Source organism: Protopterus annectens, chromosome 4.part0, assembly GCF_019279795.1.
Source record: "Protopterus annectens isolate FY-2018-M chromosome 4.part0, PAN1.0, whole genome shotgun sequence".
NCBI lineage: Eukaryota > Metazoa > Chordata > Ceratodontiformes > Protopteridae > Protopterus > Protopterus annectens.
In genome coordinates, this window is record NC_056733.1 from 1,959,380,384 (window position 1) to 1,959,398,955 (window position 18,572).

The window sequence follows — 18,572 nt, forward strand, 5'->3', positions numbered from 1 at the left end:
GACACTGACATCCATGTAAACAGAGTAATGCAACTGTGAAACAGTTATGTTAATACAGTAGTCTGGAAAGACTCACAACTGTTGCTGTCCAGGCCAAGGCTTTCAGATTGTACAATAGTAAATCTAGACTGGGCCACAGGATACCAAACAATTAACAGTATTTAATGCAGGTGTATACTTCAGCAGCCTCTATCTACATTCTGTACAAAATCACTAGGTTGTAAAGACTTCAGTTGACCACATGGGATGTAACTGGTACATAACAAGGCATAACTGACACCATCACAAGCACACTGACAAACAGAACAGTCTATATGGCAGGAAGCAGTAGGCGTGCATTAACCTAATTTATGTGAGTAATGTAAATATAGGTGAAATATACAGTACTGTACATCCAGATAACTTAAGGCAGCTCACCCCTGATACCCCCACATTTTGTAACAGCTTAGGTCATTGATGGTGCATTCCCCCCTAGACTCAATAATACAGGGCCATATACCACTGTTACATACACTGGCCTTTGGAGTGCATAAGGGCACACATGTATTGTGTAGGTGAAGCCCACCCATATATGGCCCCAGCTCCACAGTATGTGTGGGGGATACGATAGCAGTGGACTGATGGCAGCAATGGCAGCATGATATACACACAGCCCACTACAGAACAACCCCTGACAGTATTTCATATGTGCAAAGCTTGGTATGTAGGTGGAGGACAGAGGCTGGAACACAGGCCTATATGTGGAAAACTGTTGCCATACACTAAGCAAGTTGCTAGTGTTACAGGATAGTCTGCGGCATGCCCTTAGCCAGGGAATTGAGGTTAGAAACATAAATGGATGTAGCTATGTACTGCACACACACTGCCAGTGAAATATCTGATGCAGGACCTGTGTGGTGGACAGACACAACATGATAGGCACACCTCTGGCCACCAAGAGGATAGGCCCACAGTTGAGAGCTATGCAGACAGACTGTATTAAAAGATAAACTGTATGTACACACACCCTCTGTAACACCAGTACTATACAAAGCTTAACACAACTCTACTCACACTCTGTCTGTAGTTCTGGAACCACCTATAAATATGTAGCTGGCCTGAGTGTGCCAGTTCCCTGGGAAGAGGTATTGCTACCTGCTGTCTGTAACAGTGATGCCCACACACAGAAAGGATGTCCATCACACAGAAAAGCTAAAGGGACAATGCCCTCATGATGTAAGGATTTATAGTAGGTGGTTGGTAATTGGAAGTACTACACAGCAAGCTGCATGCAGTTAGCAAGTGTAGGACACTGATTGGTGCAGAGGCCATCACCTGATCAAGTGCATCACCTACTAAAGCCAGGCTGCAATCTACTCAAAGCAGCTCAATCCATTCACTGGAAAGAGAGGGAGAGAGAGAGGGATAGAGATGGAGAGAGAGAGAGAAAGATAGAGAGAGAGCGAGAGAGAGAGAGAGAGAGAGAGAGAGAGAGAGAGAGAGAGAGAGAGAGAGAAAGCAAGCAAAAGTGAAATTGAAAAAAAAAAAACAGCTCAGCAAACTAACAGCTGAAAACCCAGGCATTTAGGCAGTTGCCATTCATAAATGCATCATTCCAACAACAGGTATGTGAAGTATATGTACATGTATTAGAATGTAGTACCTGGTCCATCATAATGGGATAGATGATGTGGAATGAGTTATATGTGCCAACAGGTGTTGTTGTGATGATGTTCAACTGAACAAATGCTATGGACAATAGTGTTTGTCTCTGTGGGTAGTGGACCATAGCTGTTAACTGTGCAGGTCAGCACTGACAGACACGTGCAAGCCATCATAGTGTGTGTTGTGTAATGGGAAGTATACATATGATGTGGCCAATAGCTTGTGGTGGAAGTAATGCCATTATGATGGACATGTGGTATCCACGGCCCACCACTGGCAGGATACTCAGGTGAATCTGTAATGTAGCATGCCGTAATGCCATAGGTGTGTAATAGGGTTACCAGCAAACAGGTCCCACATATACCCCACTAATGTCAGCCCATGTCCATATGTGGCACCTGTCTGTGTTGTAGCAAGGCAGAACAGTGCAGCTGTGCAGGAAGGTGTTGTGAGATTGTGGAGCTGATATCTAAATGTACCCCACATATAGGTATGCATATGTGTATATCTGTCACATATATAATATAGAAGAATAACTGTATATCAGCATGTATGTCTAGAAATATACATATACCCATGCGTAGACATATATATGTGCACATATATATGACATCACATATACCTACACATATATAGATATATACCTATATGCTCATGTCTACATATGTACAAACACACACACAAACATATATGTATGTAAATATGTCCCCTATATCACTACCACAGTGATGTGTGCTATGTGCGAGGCAGCAGCACACATAGCAATACACACAGATATCTACAGCTGGCAGTGTGTGCACTATGGACGGGTACCCCATTATGATGGACAAGACTACCCCAGACCCATACTTTTAAAATCTCTCTTAAACCCTACCTTACCCACCTCAATACTTGCCCCTGCAACCTCCCCCCTTTAACCTAGTACTCATCTTGGTCTCTTCACACCTCTCTCACCTTCCCTTCATCAGCCTACTATCCATCTCATCCTCCCTCCTTATCACCTATCAAACCCCCTCTTCCCCCCACACCTTCCTGCCACCCCTTACCTTTTACCATAAGACCTGCTCTCTCTTATCTAACTCTTGACAGTATGTATAAAACCTTTTCCAACTCCTTGCAGGCCACCTATTTCATACTAGGACCCTCACAATTGCTAATCCACAAATCTGATCAACTCATTATCACCCCTCTTCACTAACTCTGCAAACTCCCCCCCAAATCCCACTGCTCCCCATACTGGTCCTACTTACATCACCCTCAACAACCCTACATCTGCTCTAACTCTATTACAACTTTAAAGCTGCCATCTAACTGTATCTGTGTTAGAACTCTCACTTGCCTCCCTATTTATATGCAATTAACTATTACTCTATTTGTGTATTTAGCAAAATTTGTGTTCTACTATTTTTGCATTCATCTGTTGTGTATTGTGTAAATAGCAGAATTTTTGAATTATTGTATTATTCTGCTGTATAGTGGAGTTTTTCTCCCTGGGCCTCCGTTGAAAAAGGGCTCTGTCTCAGTTGGACTATCCCAGTCAACAAATGACAAATAAATAAATAAATACATAAATAAATAAATAAATAAATAAATAAATAAATAAATGTCACATGTTAGTGCCTTCTTAGCACCACATTGCCCCTGTGTGTGAAGCATGCAATGGGAATATGGGCAAGTATGGCAGATACACATGTGGAGGTAGTCAGGATTGATAGATATGTAGGACAGTCTACAGGGGTAGTATGTGATACATGTAGTGGGTAAACACCGTGGATGGTGTGTGTGGTCTATGATGTGGATGCCCTATGGTCCCTAATATGGGCACAATGGGAATAAGCCTCCCACCAGCTGCCACTCACAACAGCAGTCCATGTCCTGAAGGTGCCTGTTCTGGAGGCTGAGCAGGAGGAGCATGTTGGCCGTGTGAATGTGTACTGGGTGCCTCAGACTGATGTAGCACATCCCTCATGTATCTGTGTATGCAACAGACCCTAGACCTGAGCTCATGGGACAAGAACATGTTGGAGTGTGCCTGAGGGGGGAGGGCAACATCCCCTGGGTGGTTCCACCTGATGGTATTGCTGTAACAGTACACGAGAAGGCCCCAGGTTGGCACACACATGTGATGTGGCCAAGTATCATGGTCAGATGGGTGTGGAGAGGTGGATCAGCTGGCCAATAGAATATATACATGTTATAGTGTCACTGTTATAGAACATTTGTTGGCAGTAATAGTCTACACAATCCCAGTACATGTCCAATAGCATGCATAGATCTCCCCAATAACACAGACTGTTAGATGTGCAGCAATCTCAGAGCAGATACCACTGGCATATATGTAACCATAGTGGCCCTGACAATGGCATGTAAGTGAATAGTCTGCAACAAGCCAGGAATGATAGTGTCCACACAGGGGGCATGGCTATAATCACAAAGCAGAAGGTGTGGTACAATACACAATCTGTCCAAACGGTAGTTAAGCTGTAGCCATACCTTATAAGTTGTGTGTACAGTCAGTTGAAGCTGATATGGTGGGGGAGTGACAGAGATATGTATTATGCACTGTGGTAATCTTGCCATATGAGTTGCTCAAGCCTGTTTCCATCTTTATGTCTTCCAGGCAAGATGTCACACAGCAGGTTACCTGTGTATTCAGCGGATGAAAATGAGGTCATCATCAACCACCTGGTACAGCACTATCAGGTTCTCTTTGGCAGAACAGCCCATGACCAGCAGGAGTGGACCTCCCTGTGGAATGATCTAGTCCACAGGGTCAATGATGCTGGCCTGCATAACCGCAGTTATGAGCAGGTCCGGCATCATTGCAGTGACCTGCTTCATAATGCTTGTTGGCATACTGCTGCAGTCTGGGGGGTCACCTCGCCACAGGGGGCCAAGCCATCCATGCCCCCCTCAAATGTGTGGAGGAGCTCCTGGCCAGCCTCGTGGTACCTGCCCATCTGGAACACCAGCAACGACTGGACCCCTTCGTGGAGGTGGGTGTCACACACACACCAACCGAGGAGCATGCAGGTAAAGACATAGGGCACATCAGTAGACCACTGTTGTGAAAATATCCACAGTGGTACAGGTAGTTCATGCATATCTGACATGTCATACATATATTGCGTTGCTGCATTGTAGTGATAAACAGATGTCCAGATGTGGTAGTGTGGAAATTTACCATTGATGTATGGTAGTACTGCACCCAGACTGTAACACTGCCACAGGTGTGGCCACTGACATTGCATCACTCACCCTCTTATGTAGGTCTCTCCAGGGTAACAACAAGGCAGCAGCCTGTAGCTGGTGAATATGTCTTATGTAGATGCATGCCAACTCACCAGACATGTAATGGTGATGGTATATTCCATGCACACTTCTAACACACCTACCCTGAATGCATGCTGTACATGTGCATGTATTGTTGCTGTGAAATGCATGGTCTCACAGGGATAACCATGATGGGGTATTGAAAGGGTATGTCACACACCTGCATGACAACTAATATCCTGTCATTGCAAAATGTGTCCACAGGGAGTAACATACTGTTGGTAGACATGGCCTACAGTAGTGACATGTTCTGAACAACACCCATATACAGTGCAACACCAGTGAATATACCTGCAGTACAATGCCAACTGCTGCAGAGATACACTATGGCATAAGGCATTACAGTAGTCCACATTATCAGCTGGGTCTAAGCTGCAACATGTGGTGTTCATTGTGTGGGACACTGCAAGGTGACACAAATGTGTAGGGCTTACCTGTCATGCATCTGCATAAAAGCTGAGGGAGAGAGGGTCTCAGCATGACACACCAGTGCACTGCAGCAGAGATTCTAAGGATGGTAGGAATGGCTCTATCTGCATATAGTCAGGTTCAGGACCTGTGGCAGCAGTAACACTACCCACACTGCAATAGTGATGGCATTATGTGAACACCATGGGATCTGCACATGAGTAGAACTTGCAATCATGCAGAATAGGGGGGCATGTGTAGGGTAGACTAAGCATACACTTGCAATTGCAAAAGGCCCACACTGGTATACCCCTGCCATGAGCAGTGACTGCTGTAGTACACACAACAACAGGTGAGATAAACCATCATGATAAGGGTGTGCACACTTATGCCCACGTGGTGTGTATGCATTGCGGTCAGCAGCCGCACACCTAACACAAACTGTAGACACTGCATGTGAAAGTACAGGACATATGTTACATACCAGGCTTGTGTACTGCTAAGATATGCAGAGTGGTGGTCCCATGGCAGATCAAGGATGTGTGTGTAAAATCAATAACAGTGTGTACAACCCCCATAGCCATGGTATGCTCTGATAGTTCTCAGTGTAAGCATTTCTGCAGTGGTCATACATGGTCTGTTGATGTTGACAGCTGTAAATCAGGCACCAGGCATTCCTCAATGACAACAGTCCACATATCATCCCAGATATGTGTTGCTGAAACAAACAGGGGCTGTGAGAAGTAAAGCTGACATAACTGACACAGTACTACACATTCTGCAATGGATTGCATGCCTGTGAGTTGTGGTGCACAGTACATTGCAGGGTGCAGAACAGGTGCACAGCAATATTGTGTACATGAGTGCAGTGGTAACCAGGGGAAGGGGTATCACCTAATCACAGCACATGCATCACACACATGCATACTGTTGCTAGCATGGATTGACTATAGCTGAACTGCATGCTGTTCTGTACCATATGTTCTGCATGTTGGCAGATGGGTAATACGAAGACTGTGTGTATGATCATTGTACAACCTCACCTGTATATGTGTGTGTGTGTGTGTGTGTGTGTGTGTGTGTGTGTGTGTGTGTGTGTGCATCCTGGTAGTTAGTATGTTTGCCAGCAGGGTCACTCTGGTGAAGTGGTAGGAGGTAGATGCATGTATGATGTGTGTGTGTGCATGTGTGTGTTTGTGTGTGTGGCCATGTATGCGCATGTGTGATTGTGGGTTGTTCATACGGCTGTACCCCCCTTTGGGACATTGCAGTACATGGACATGGACTGTCACATTGCACACCAGGAATACTTATCATGTAATCACAGAGCAGCAAATAGTATAATATGGTCTGTAGCATGGAACAGGCATCCAAGGGGGAAGGTAGACTCCAGGTACACATTTAATATTGCAGTCAGCAGAGAGGTCACCTATAACTCACGTATGCCCGCTAAAGATGCATTGGGGAAGTAATAGTCAACACCAGGGAGTGTATCTAAATATTACTGCTAACACATGATGGGCTAAAGGTGCAGCATGTCTGTCATGTGCTGAGCATTACATACACATGACACACCAGTGGGAGCTATTATGGATACAAGATTGTAGCCCACACATATAGGGGCCATGCATATCATTCTAGCCATACAGAGGGTGCATACCAAATGACAGCAGTGAGGCCATGTAACTCCACTACACACAGGTCAGGCAGGTAAAGTAGCAGCAGGCCTTGTGTTGTGGCCGCTTGTGTATGCATTTAGAGGACTGTGATGTTAATGAATGGTATCAATGTGTGTATCTTAACAAGTGTGATGCAGGATGGGGTAACACATGGACATATACGTGGGACTGCCTGTAAAGCCATAGACAGGTAAGTATTATGGAGATGTGTGTGTGTGTGTGTGTGTGTGTGTGTGTGTGTGTGTGTGTGTGTGTGTGTGTGTCTCTACTGTTAGGCAATGTTGTACAGGTCTTAAAGTGCATTTATTGTTTTCCTCCACAGGTGGCGAAGTGGGCCAGGGTCCCTCCTGCATGCACTGCATGCAATCTGATGTAGGTGTCCATACAGACACCGATGATGATGATGATAATAATGTTGAGCCATAGGTGGGGTTGTCAGGGGCTGACACTGCACCAACATTTGACATCCCCCATTTAGCCACCCCACCCCCGCACATAGTTACAGTGCCTATACACACCCCCATCACCAGTGGCCATAGCCGAGGGGCAGCTGGTGTTCAGTGGCAGTGTACAGGAAAGTGTGCTAATGATGCCTAATGTGTCTGGTCACAGCAGGAGTAGCCAGATGTCCAGCAGGCTGCACATAGGCAGATGTCCCAGGGTGCTCATGGTAGGGCTGCTGGACATTATGCCCCTGGCAGAGGCGATATAGCTCCAACCAACAGAAGCATGTTTCAGGCTGTAATGTCGGTGCAGGTATGTATTGAGCATTACACCATACAGGGCCTTAGGCTGCAGAGGGCTGCTGTCACATCTGTAAATGACAACTTCCATGAACTGTTGGGTGCCATCCATGCTTAAACTGAGCAGGCAGATAGACGGCATGATGTGATGATGGCTCTCATCGGCTGCGGTGTGTCTATGCTTCAACATGTGGTGGGGATGCAGCAATGCCCATGTGGAGGTGGGCCAACAAGACCAACAGCTGGCATTCAACGTGGGCATGCTAGGACACCAAGGGGCTCCTGTAGTGGCAGCAGCAGCCCCGGCAGTGTGGGGGATGTGCTGTCCAGACCACACCACAGCAGGTGACATGGATATTGTCCTGGCCAGTCCCAGAAAGGACCTGGTAACAGTAGAAAAATGTCATCAGCAGGTGGAAGTAGCACATCAACACCTGTACCTGGCCGGGCCAGCGGAAACCCTGACAGACACAGTCCACGTGTCCATGACCAGAGGCAGTGAACTGAACACCCTGCCAGGTATGGTCTGCAGCTGTCCATAAACACCTGTGTAGGGCAGCCACATGGCAGAACTGTGTGCATGCATACCCACACACTATGCAAACACACCTAGGCCAACCTCATACCTACACACACCACATCACCTCAGCCAACTCCCCAGAGTACACCCCTCACCCACTCACATGGTGTCAAATGTATGGCCCACCCTCAGCCTCTGGCAAACCAACACCACACCCTGTGCATATGATGATACCTGTGACTCATCCATGAAATCCATACCATCGATGGAGTGACAGGCTGATATGGTTCTGATGCACATGGTGACTGTACAACAGTGTAACACAGTCCTGCAGTGTAACATGTTGTAAGGAGTAGAGTGTGAGGCATATTTGGCAGGTAGTGTAGCCATCCAGCAATGATGCCTTCTAGCTGTTAGTAATACTTCTTGGTTGTGGTCTCTAAAATGTTATCCATGAGTGTTGTAGGTTTACATGTGTCAGCACAAGGATGGTCTACAGTCATATTGTACAACTGGGTATGTCACTGTGCTGACACCATTGCAGTGACATATCTGGGGTACAGTTGAACACATTTCACAGGTTACTATACTAGGTATTGCCTGTGCCACATGGACAGGTGGCCCACTGAGCCATGTATACCCTGCAACCTGATGTAGACCCATCCACATACATGCAAACAATTACTTGCCAACACTGGGACTAGACCCCTACCTAGCAATGTCATGATACTGACGTGTGTGGCTTTCATTGCACACACCATACAGCATTTAGGGTGGGGTGTGTCCCAGGTTACATGGTACATGCAGAATATCCCCCAGCATATACTGTATGCAGATGTGGGATGGAATGGGTGTATTTGGATGATACGTAGTGTGGCATACACCATTACAGATACATAGCAGCCAGACACACGTCTGAAATACCAGGGGCTATCGCTGCTAACTACCTTGACCGTGTCTCCAGTGTATTACAGGTAGGCTGCACACATCACATGCATAACTGGCTTGGATTGTGGTAACAGTTACCTGTATGATTGATGTTGACAGTGGTAACCATAACGTGGTACATGGCACATATACCTAGTGTACTTTGGTGTAATAACAGTGTAAAAAGCACCCACATCCCCCACTGGATATTGTACTCACTGAAACCCATGATGATACTCTGCCATGCCCACCATCACACATTGGCCATGACTGCGATACTACCCATACTATACCCCAACATTGGTACTTCAGGGATATGCATCTCATGTACATGCCACATGCGTAGTAGGGTGTCAATCAAGCATAGGTTGCCTGTACATAACCGAGCTGGATACCTGCAATCTGCACATCTGAACAGGGACTGATAGTCATCAGCTTGGCAGGTAGCTATGCAGTAGCATGAGTACATTGACAGACCAGTAAGGGGTATATACTGTAACACAGCTCACACACCAGGGATATGACAGGGGGTCACCAGTGAACAGCCTTGCTCGCAGGTGTGCCTGTTGTCAGTACTACATTAAGTGCTCTGCTATTGCCTGGGTTAGCACTGTCAACAGTAGTACTGCCATGATACACTACATGCCAGTGTGACAGCACATACATTGGGCTACTACACCTGCATGTCACACATTCACATGGATAACAGTGCTGTACAGGCCTCATATATGTCTCTACCCCACACATGACACTCACATCCCTTGCTACTGTAATGACAGCACATAGGTGCATGTATTGTACATGGCATTACATGCACCTATTACAGGTTATCAGACTGGGTTGTGTGTCCTGGTTACCAGGTCTAAGCTACGCTTAGCAATTATCAACTTTGCTGCAATATAACAGCTAAGCTGATTTGTGCACTGGTAAGCATTGCCTACACTGTGTAAATGCTTGTACATTTACCCATAGCTTAGCATCACTTAGCTTTGTGCAAACCCACACAAAGGCACTTAAAGCTACTCAAAACTGCCGTAACCACTCTGTATCCGACAGCCCTTGTTCTGCCCAGCAACAAAATAAACAGCCCTTGCAGAACTTGAACTCAGGACCCTTTACACTAAAGTCACAACACTTAACCACTATGGAGACAACTGTTGTTTTACCAATATAGCTGTCAATACACATACTGAGTAGTATTGAACAATTGCTTTTAGTTCATAGATTGTGTAGTTCTTGTTATTAATATGACTGTTGCATCACATATGTTGTTTTATCATAGTGTACACATAGCAGATACATACGGTGAGATAAATGTGGGAGGGTATACACAACCGTGATGTTTACTCATGACAGGAATATGGTTGCATACATATCTTAGATGTATATATGTCTACATGTACATACACATGTGTACTCATGTATATGTCTGTATACACATCTGTATAGTGCTGCATAAATATGGCCATGTGTACATTTCTTTGTATGTACATATGTGTATATATATATATATATATATATATATATATATATATATATATATATATATATATATATATATGCTGTGGCGACCCCTAACCAGGAAAAGCTGAAAGACACAACAACAGCACATATGTGTATATATACCTATGTGCATCTATGGGTAAACATATATGTACATATAGATATATTTGTATATAGCTATATATGAATGCACGTCATATGTGTACAGATATGCCTAGTTATGTTGGTGTGTGTGTATATATATATATATATATATATATATATATATATATATATATGTATATATAGATATAGATATACATATATATATATTTATAACTATATATGCATACATATCTATTCTGATATACCTACTACTGTCAATATATCTGTAGGTATCCATAAGTATATGGGCAGATGTATCACTATCTGTTTATGTGTAGACATATATTGCTCTGTATATGTATATATATGGGTGTGTATATGTATATCTATGTATATATACATACCCATCTATATATGTTGATATGTATATGTGTAATCATATATATAGATATCTGGATAATTATATGTACATATATTTTCACCATATGTCCTGGATATGGAGCGTAGCCCTACCCTAGCCCCTATAGTCCCAACTTCGTAGTGCAAGGGGATGTCAGGTATGTATCGCAGGTATATTAGTGAACTATTGCTACTGTAATTGGGATTGTCTTCACAGACATGGTGTGTGTGGGAGGTCACATCTGCTTTCCACATATGTGCCATTGGCTACTGACAGACATCCTAAGGACATCATTGTAAAGTACCACTGCTTGCTCATAATGCCTCTGTGGACTGCAGCAGAGATAGTGGCCAATATATGTGGACATTCTGAAACACTCTGTACAGTCCAGAGGTATGCACAGAACCCCTTAGTGCAAAACATGTGTACCATTCCTGACAATATGGATGTTAACCGTCATGTAGATGGGTATAACACATAACGGCTGGTATACATATGCCACCATAGATTATGCATTCACACACCCCTGTCTGGGCTGACACATAATTACTGCTGGTACAGGTGTGCTACAACCACATACTACCTACTAGATATTGACATACATCTGTACAGCATCCTACTGCTCTGTCTGACATACATGACTGTTAAGGGAGGCCTGGAAAGTATCTGTGCATGACATCTCACTGGGTAAGTACATTAAGCTGCTAGGCATGTAACAATGCACTGTGCAGGCTACAGGCAGACTGGCTCAACACTGGCCTACATCTCCTATGAGGAATGCACATGTACCTGCGTATATAGCAGGCTCTGCAGGCATGTCACAGCACATGGTAAGATACACCTGTGTGAAAGTGCATAACCACAACCAAAGTGAACACAGCCACATATGGTAAGCTAGCATAATGTTACACTATATGGACTATCTGTTCAACACCATCCTCATACGTGCCACTCACAGACTAAATGTACATATACTGGGCTGCTACACAGTTTGGCCTGCTGGCTATCTGTGGTATGGAACATGTGTGTGTATGGTCCTACAAACATGTAAGCCAATATGGTAACATACAGTGGAGCAGCATGTAACATCAGAAAGGACAGGACCTATAACAATGACATCTACCACAGTCTGTACACAGGCTAAAGTGCGTATTAACAATATACACATTATCGACATTCACCATAGGTACATAGACCTCAGTACTGTACATATGACCACAGAATGTTCAGGTTATGTCATCAAATATAACCCCTACTGTACATAACATGTAGCAGTCTGATATCTCACTGGCTTGTTATCAGATATGATGACACTAATGATGGTGTACAGCACATATGCACCTCTTACTGCATGACATATGTACAAAGGTTGACAGAGTTGTGGCTGAAAGCACATACACAGGAACAATATTTGCATGTTGCTATGATAACCTCATACATTTACTGTTGTAACAGGGTTTGTTGCAACATATGTCCTATGAGGGATATGAAGTCAGTAACTGTCATGGCTTTCACCATCTACAGACTGCAATCCTCATACTACCCTCTGCAGTTCACAGATACATGCTCTGTGGATAACACATAAAACCAAGGGCACAACACACTGCCCAGTCTGCAGATGATCCTACAGATGGGGATTCCTCATAAACCTAGAACTGACATGGCAGGTATTAAAACATGTAGAACAGCCATATCCACACACACACACACTGTTAAACCAACATTACTCCAAATGCAGTATAGCAGCACTTACAGTCTGTAGTCAGGTCAGGCACATCCCTTCCTGTGTGTTGCCCTGTTTCCACAGTGTATGTTGTTAGAAGTAAATCCCCAATCCATCTGAGATGCTGTTTGCCAAACAACAGATCAAGTTCTTGCTCACAGTGAATGAAAAGGGCCAACACCAACATGATATTCCTAGATATTGGAGTGTTTCCATGCAATTGGCTATGGAAATGTTACCATAGCTGTTCCACATGCAATCAGCTAGGGGAGGGCTGCAATTCATGCAGAGGCCATCAGATGATTATGAGCATCACTTAAAATACACATGCTGCTGCCTACGCAAAGCAGGTGTAGATCTCCACATCCACCAGAGAGGGAGTGAGAGAGGCAGACAGAGGCAAAGACAAGTCAGGGAGGGGTGGGAGAGTAAAACCTAAGCACGTTTGTGTCACACACCTACCAGCACAGGGTATCAAACCCCTGATGGCTATGTAGTGCTATCACATTTCTATGCAGTTTTCGGATACGCCAGATAGGTTACATGTTGTGGAGCCCTCAGAAAGTATATGTAATGGTGAGTGGCATCTGCAACAGGGATATGGTAGCTATAGTGTAGGTGTAGTACATGTGCCTGTCCGCATGAACAGGTGCCAGCATCAACAGAGCCACATTCTCACAGGGACACACGCACATTGACACACTTGGCAGGGCCAGAAATACAACCCATCACTAGTGAGATTGCCACAACACATTACTGTGCAGGTATCACATGCACCATAGGGGTCATATAGAGGTGATATGGGCAAAGGGTATGGGGAGGTGTCTGACATCAGACAGCATGCTTTAATATGCCAATGGGGGTTGTAGTGAGTGTGGACATAATCATATGTATCATACAACACACACACAAACACACAGGGTGCCAGTACAGACATGCATGGGTGCATTTATGCACGGGTGTGTGGTGCCAACTGTGCTGGATGGCTATACAAGTCTAGGTGATGGGTATACCTTGGCATCAGGCCACAGGACAATGGTCAGAATTGTGGCTTAGGGCTGTAGTTTTTGCATTTGCCAACACAGGTGGGTATTGTATCCCCCATCCAGTCACCCGGGTGACTATTGTGTGTGGCCAATGCTGTGCATTGCTTGCCATGTATGTGTTCCTTATTGCATGATATGGGCAGTGTCTGGGATGTGCACATCGCCCACATGCATGTACAGAGACATGTGGAACTGTACTTAGGGTGTCTGGCCCATTTTGTGTACACAGATTATCATCACATGTGCCAGTCCTGGCCATCAGTGGCGGGAACTGGTAATGGACTGCAGGTTTATCCTGCACCTACATTGATAGCATGCTAACAGCATTCCCTGGTGTTAGTAGCATCTATCCATACAGGGCATGTTTTCAGGCATGGTATGTCATTTGTGGGTCACATGTGATGGCACCACAGGTGTTGCAGGTGTCCATTGGAGAACATGGAGAAGGTGCACTGTCTGCATATATGCGCCTATTGGACAAATGGACAGGGTACCATGCCCTCTGTAGCCCACTGCAATCACTCCATAGTTACTATCAGTGGCCAATATGCAGTGTATTACCCACATATTGGCTGTTGCCCAGGCATGTGTGGGTGTGTTTGAGACATGGGTTGAGAGTGTGCTCTATGTAATACTGGGGTTGCTAACTGTGATTGCCTGGCCTTGATGTCACGTATGGGTAGGGATTTGCACCCTAGCCTCTCGGCTATTTCATATCTGCTATCCCTGTATGGTGGACATTGTGATATATACTCGGGCCACCATATAAGAAATTTGCAAAACCCATTCCACATTGGGCCCAGGTACACACACCTCCACACAAGATAGGAGTTACAAACACCTGTCATGTCTGGTTATAGAACCCTTACCTAACTAGTTTATTACACTACAGCACTATGCAGTTATAGTACATGCCACAGAGATTACTGGAGTACTTCTTCCCCAAAGGTGTATATCACATTGGATGACATCAGCAGGATTGGCAAAGTAGGACATTCAAATTGTAGTAAATGTGGCTAGGCTAAAATGCATTGCTCCCTACACACACAGTGACACACACACAAAGCATCCACAACCGACAGGTGTGGATATAGAACCCCTAACAGAGGTCTATATCACACTACAGCATGGAGTTGTTATAGGACACACCACATGGAATCCCTGGAGAGCTCCTTCCCCAAAGGTGTATTTCACAATGAATGACATCAGCAGGATTGCCAAAGTAGGCCATTTGAAATGTACTGAGAGTGACTAGCCTGAAATGCATTGCTCCCTACACAGACATTAAAACACACGCAAAACATCCAAACCTGCCATGGGTGGGAAGAGAACCCTATCACACTTCTATATCATACTACAGATGTATGCAGTTGCAGGACACACTATGGAGATTACTGAGCTGCATCCTTCCCAGAGGTGTATTTCTAGGTGGATGACATCAGCAGCCTTGCCAAATGTGAACATTAGAATTGCAGGGTGGGTGACTACCCTAAAAAGCATTGCTCTCTACACAGACATACACACACTTGCCACATCTGGGATTTGAACAGCTGCCTAACTAATTTATCACACTACAACAGTTTACAGTTACAGGACACACTATGGAGATTACTGGGATACAGCTTCCCAGAGGTGTATTTCTAGGTGGATGACATCAGTAGTCTTGGCAAAGATGACCATTTGAATTGTAGGCAGTGTGACTACACTAAAAATCATTGTTCTCTACACAGACAGAGTCAGACAAATGCACACACTTGACAACTCTGGGATTAGAACAGCTACCTGACTAATTTATCACACTACAACATTACGCAGTACAGGATGTGCTATAGAGATTACTGGGATACAACCTTTCCAGAGGTGTACTACTAGGTGGATGACATCAGCAGAATGCCAAAGTTGAGCATTTGAATTGTAGAGAGTGTGACTACCCTAAAAAGCATTACTTTCTACACAGAATGACAGACACAAACACACACATGTGCCATGTCTGGTATTTAAACTCCTACCTAACTATTTTATTACACTACAGCAGTACAAAGTTATGGTACATGCCACAGAGTTTACTGGGCTATGATTCTCCAAAGGGTGTATTTTACAGTGGATGACCTCAGCAGGCTTGTCATAGGAGGGTTATGGGGAGGGCAGTGTGTGTGCATGGGTCATAACCCATTCATCTAGAGGTTGACATGCCACATGCTGGCACACACAGGGACATATTTCACAGGTACGTGTATACAGCTGCTAGATGACTACTTCCTTGTACAGTCATGTTTCACAGCTGGCACATGCACCGATAGTCTGTAATGCTGACATATACTGGTGGCTAATATCTGCAGTGAGTGACATCTAAACCTCATATGGTTGGGGTCCTTTGGCTGTGTGCTGGGTGGGAGGGTCTATATTAGAACACCAAATATTTGAAATGTTGAGTGTTCTAATATCGACCCGTTTTCAGCGAACGTTGAAAATATTGAAGAAACAGAAAACCAAATTATTTCCTAGGGAAAGAGTTTGGCTTGTCCGTTTCTGTTACTTCAGTATTTTCAGCACTCTGGTGGAAAGTTACAGGTCGGGTTCAGGTAAGTGTGCGATTGCGTGGACGTATGAGTTAGGGTGGGTTAGGTGAGTTAGGGTTAGGGCGCGGGTAAGGTAAGTGTGCGATTGTGTGGACATCAGGGTTAGGGCAGGGTAGGTGAGTTAGGGTTAGGGCGTGGCTGAGGTGACTGTGAGATAGTGACGGACCTTAGGGTTAGGGTTTGGGTTAAGGTAAATGGATAGTTAGTGGTGTATGTATAGTTTAGTGTAGGGTTAGGTGTAAGAGTTTAGGTGTATGTGTGTGGATTGCTGTTTGTTTGGTGTGCTTGTGTTTAGGAACAGCAAATTTTTTCCTTAGGAAATAATTTGCTGTTCCGAATGTTCGATGTTTTGTATTTTCGATTGCTAGGGTTCGACATTAGAACACTCGACACTTTGAATGTTCAGTGTTCTAATATAGACCCTGGTTGGGACAGTCCTGGATGGCTCCTTGTCACAGTCACTCTCTTCCACACATCTATGTATGTCTATCTTTGGCTTATTATAGTGTTTTGTCCTTACATATATGTCTGTATTCCTATCCACTGTGTGTGCAAGGCATGCATGGTGCATACTGACGAGTGTCTGCACTAACAACTGCAACTGCCAGATATTTCTGGTCCACTGGAGTTTGCAGACATGACCTTCATGTGTTTAATTGTGTGAGCATGCCCAGTTTGGCCTTCTGTATTTAATGTGTGGATTGAGTCTAGGTAGTTTGTACTGCAGTGCTGACCTTGGTTATTACACCAACAGGTGGCATTCTGTTTCTGCAGGGTATCCATCAAGCATTTGTCATTGACTGTCCCTACATTTCTGCATAGGATGGGGGGGGGGGGGCTCAGCGGACCATTTCTACATTTCTACACAGGATGGGATGGGCACACCTGACTGTTATTACATTACTATATGGGGGGGGGCGCACCTGTCTATTTCTACATTTCTACACAGGGTTGGGGGGGGCACACCTGACTGTTATTACATTCCTACATAGGGTCGGAGGGGCTCACCTGACTATTTCTACATTTCTACACAGGGTTGGGGGGGCACACCTGACTGTTATTACATTACCATGTTGGATGTGGGGGGCACACCTGACACTTGTTCACATTTGCTATGACTGTACAGGTATATCAGGTACTCCATTTCATTCTGTATTGTTAACTATCATGCTGACAAGAGGCATACCAGTGTACTATAGATCGTGGCTTTGGTTGCCCTACTTAATATTGTCTGAATTCCTACCCTTCAGAACTAACATCCCACTGCCTGCCCTGAAGTCTATCTGTGTAGGCCTGGGGGGGAGGTTAACCATAGCCATCCTTCAGGGGTCATAGCACAGGCTCTGTTTGGGTTTGTCTACACCTGTCCTGCTGGCTGAGACTGTTGTTGAGTATGTAAACTGCTCTGACTGGACTGTGTGGGTCATATGGACACACATGTCACACAGCACTTTTCCTACAGTGGGTTTTGTCACTCTGTGTAGTACTGGCTCTTATGGAGACTCCAGTATGTGCTACAGATGTCATGGTGCCACTATGGGTGTCTACTGTCTGCTGCCATAACATTCAGCCACCCAATTTACTTGCAAGCTCACATCCATACCACAGATGCAGGTAATGACACATTCTACTCCATTTGGCAATTGGTAGGTTAATTGACTTACCTTGAGGGTGTGCCAGAATTGCTGATGGTGCTGGAGGGCTGCCTATGTTGGATGCACATAGTACACTCCCTATACATGGTTGAGCACAGGTAGTGTCATGCTTGCCATCACTTTTACTGTATGTGCGAGTCAGAGAGGTGTCATTCCCTGGGTCCCTACTGTGTCAGTGTATGTGCTATGCATTGTCTCTTTGCCGCAGCCTCTGCATACTGGGCATGCTCAATCTGCCTACTGGGGCAGGCTCAGGTTGTTCCTCCTCTGATTCACTCTGTGCCTGTGCAGGCCTTGGCATTGGTGGGGGGCTGTGTGTCCCTGCCCT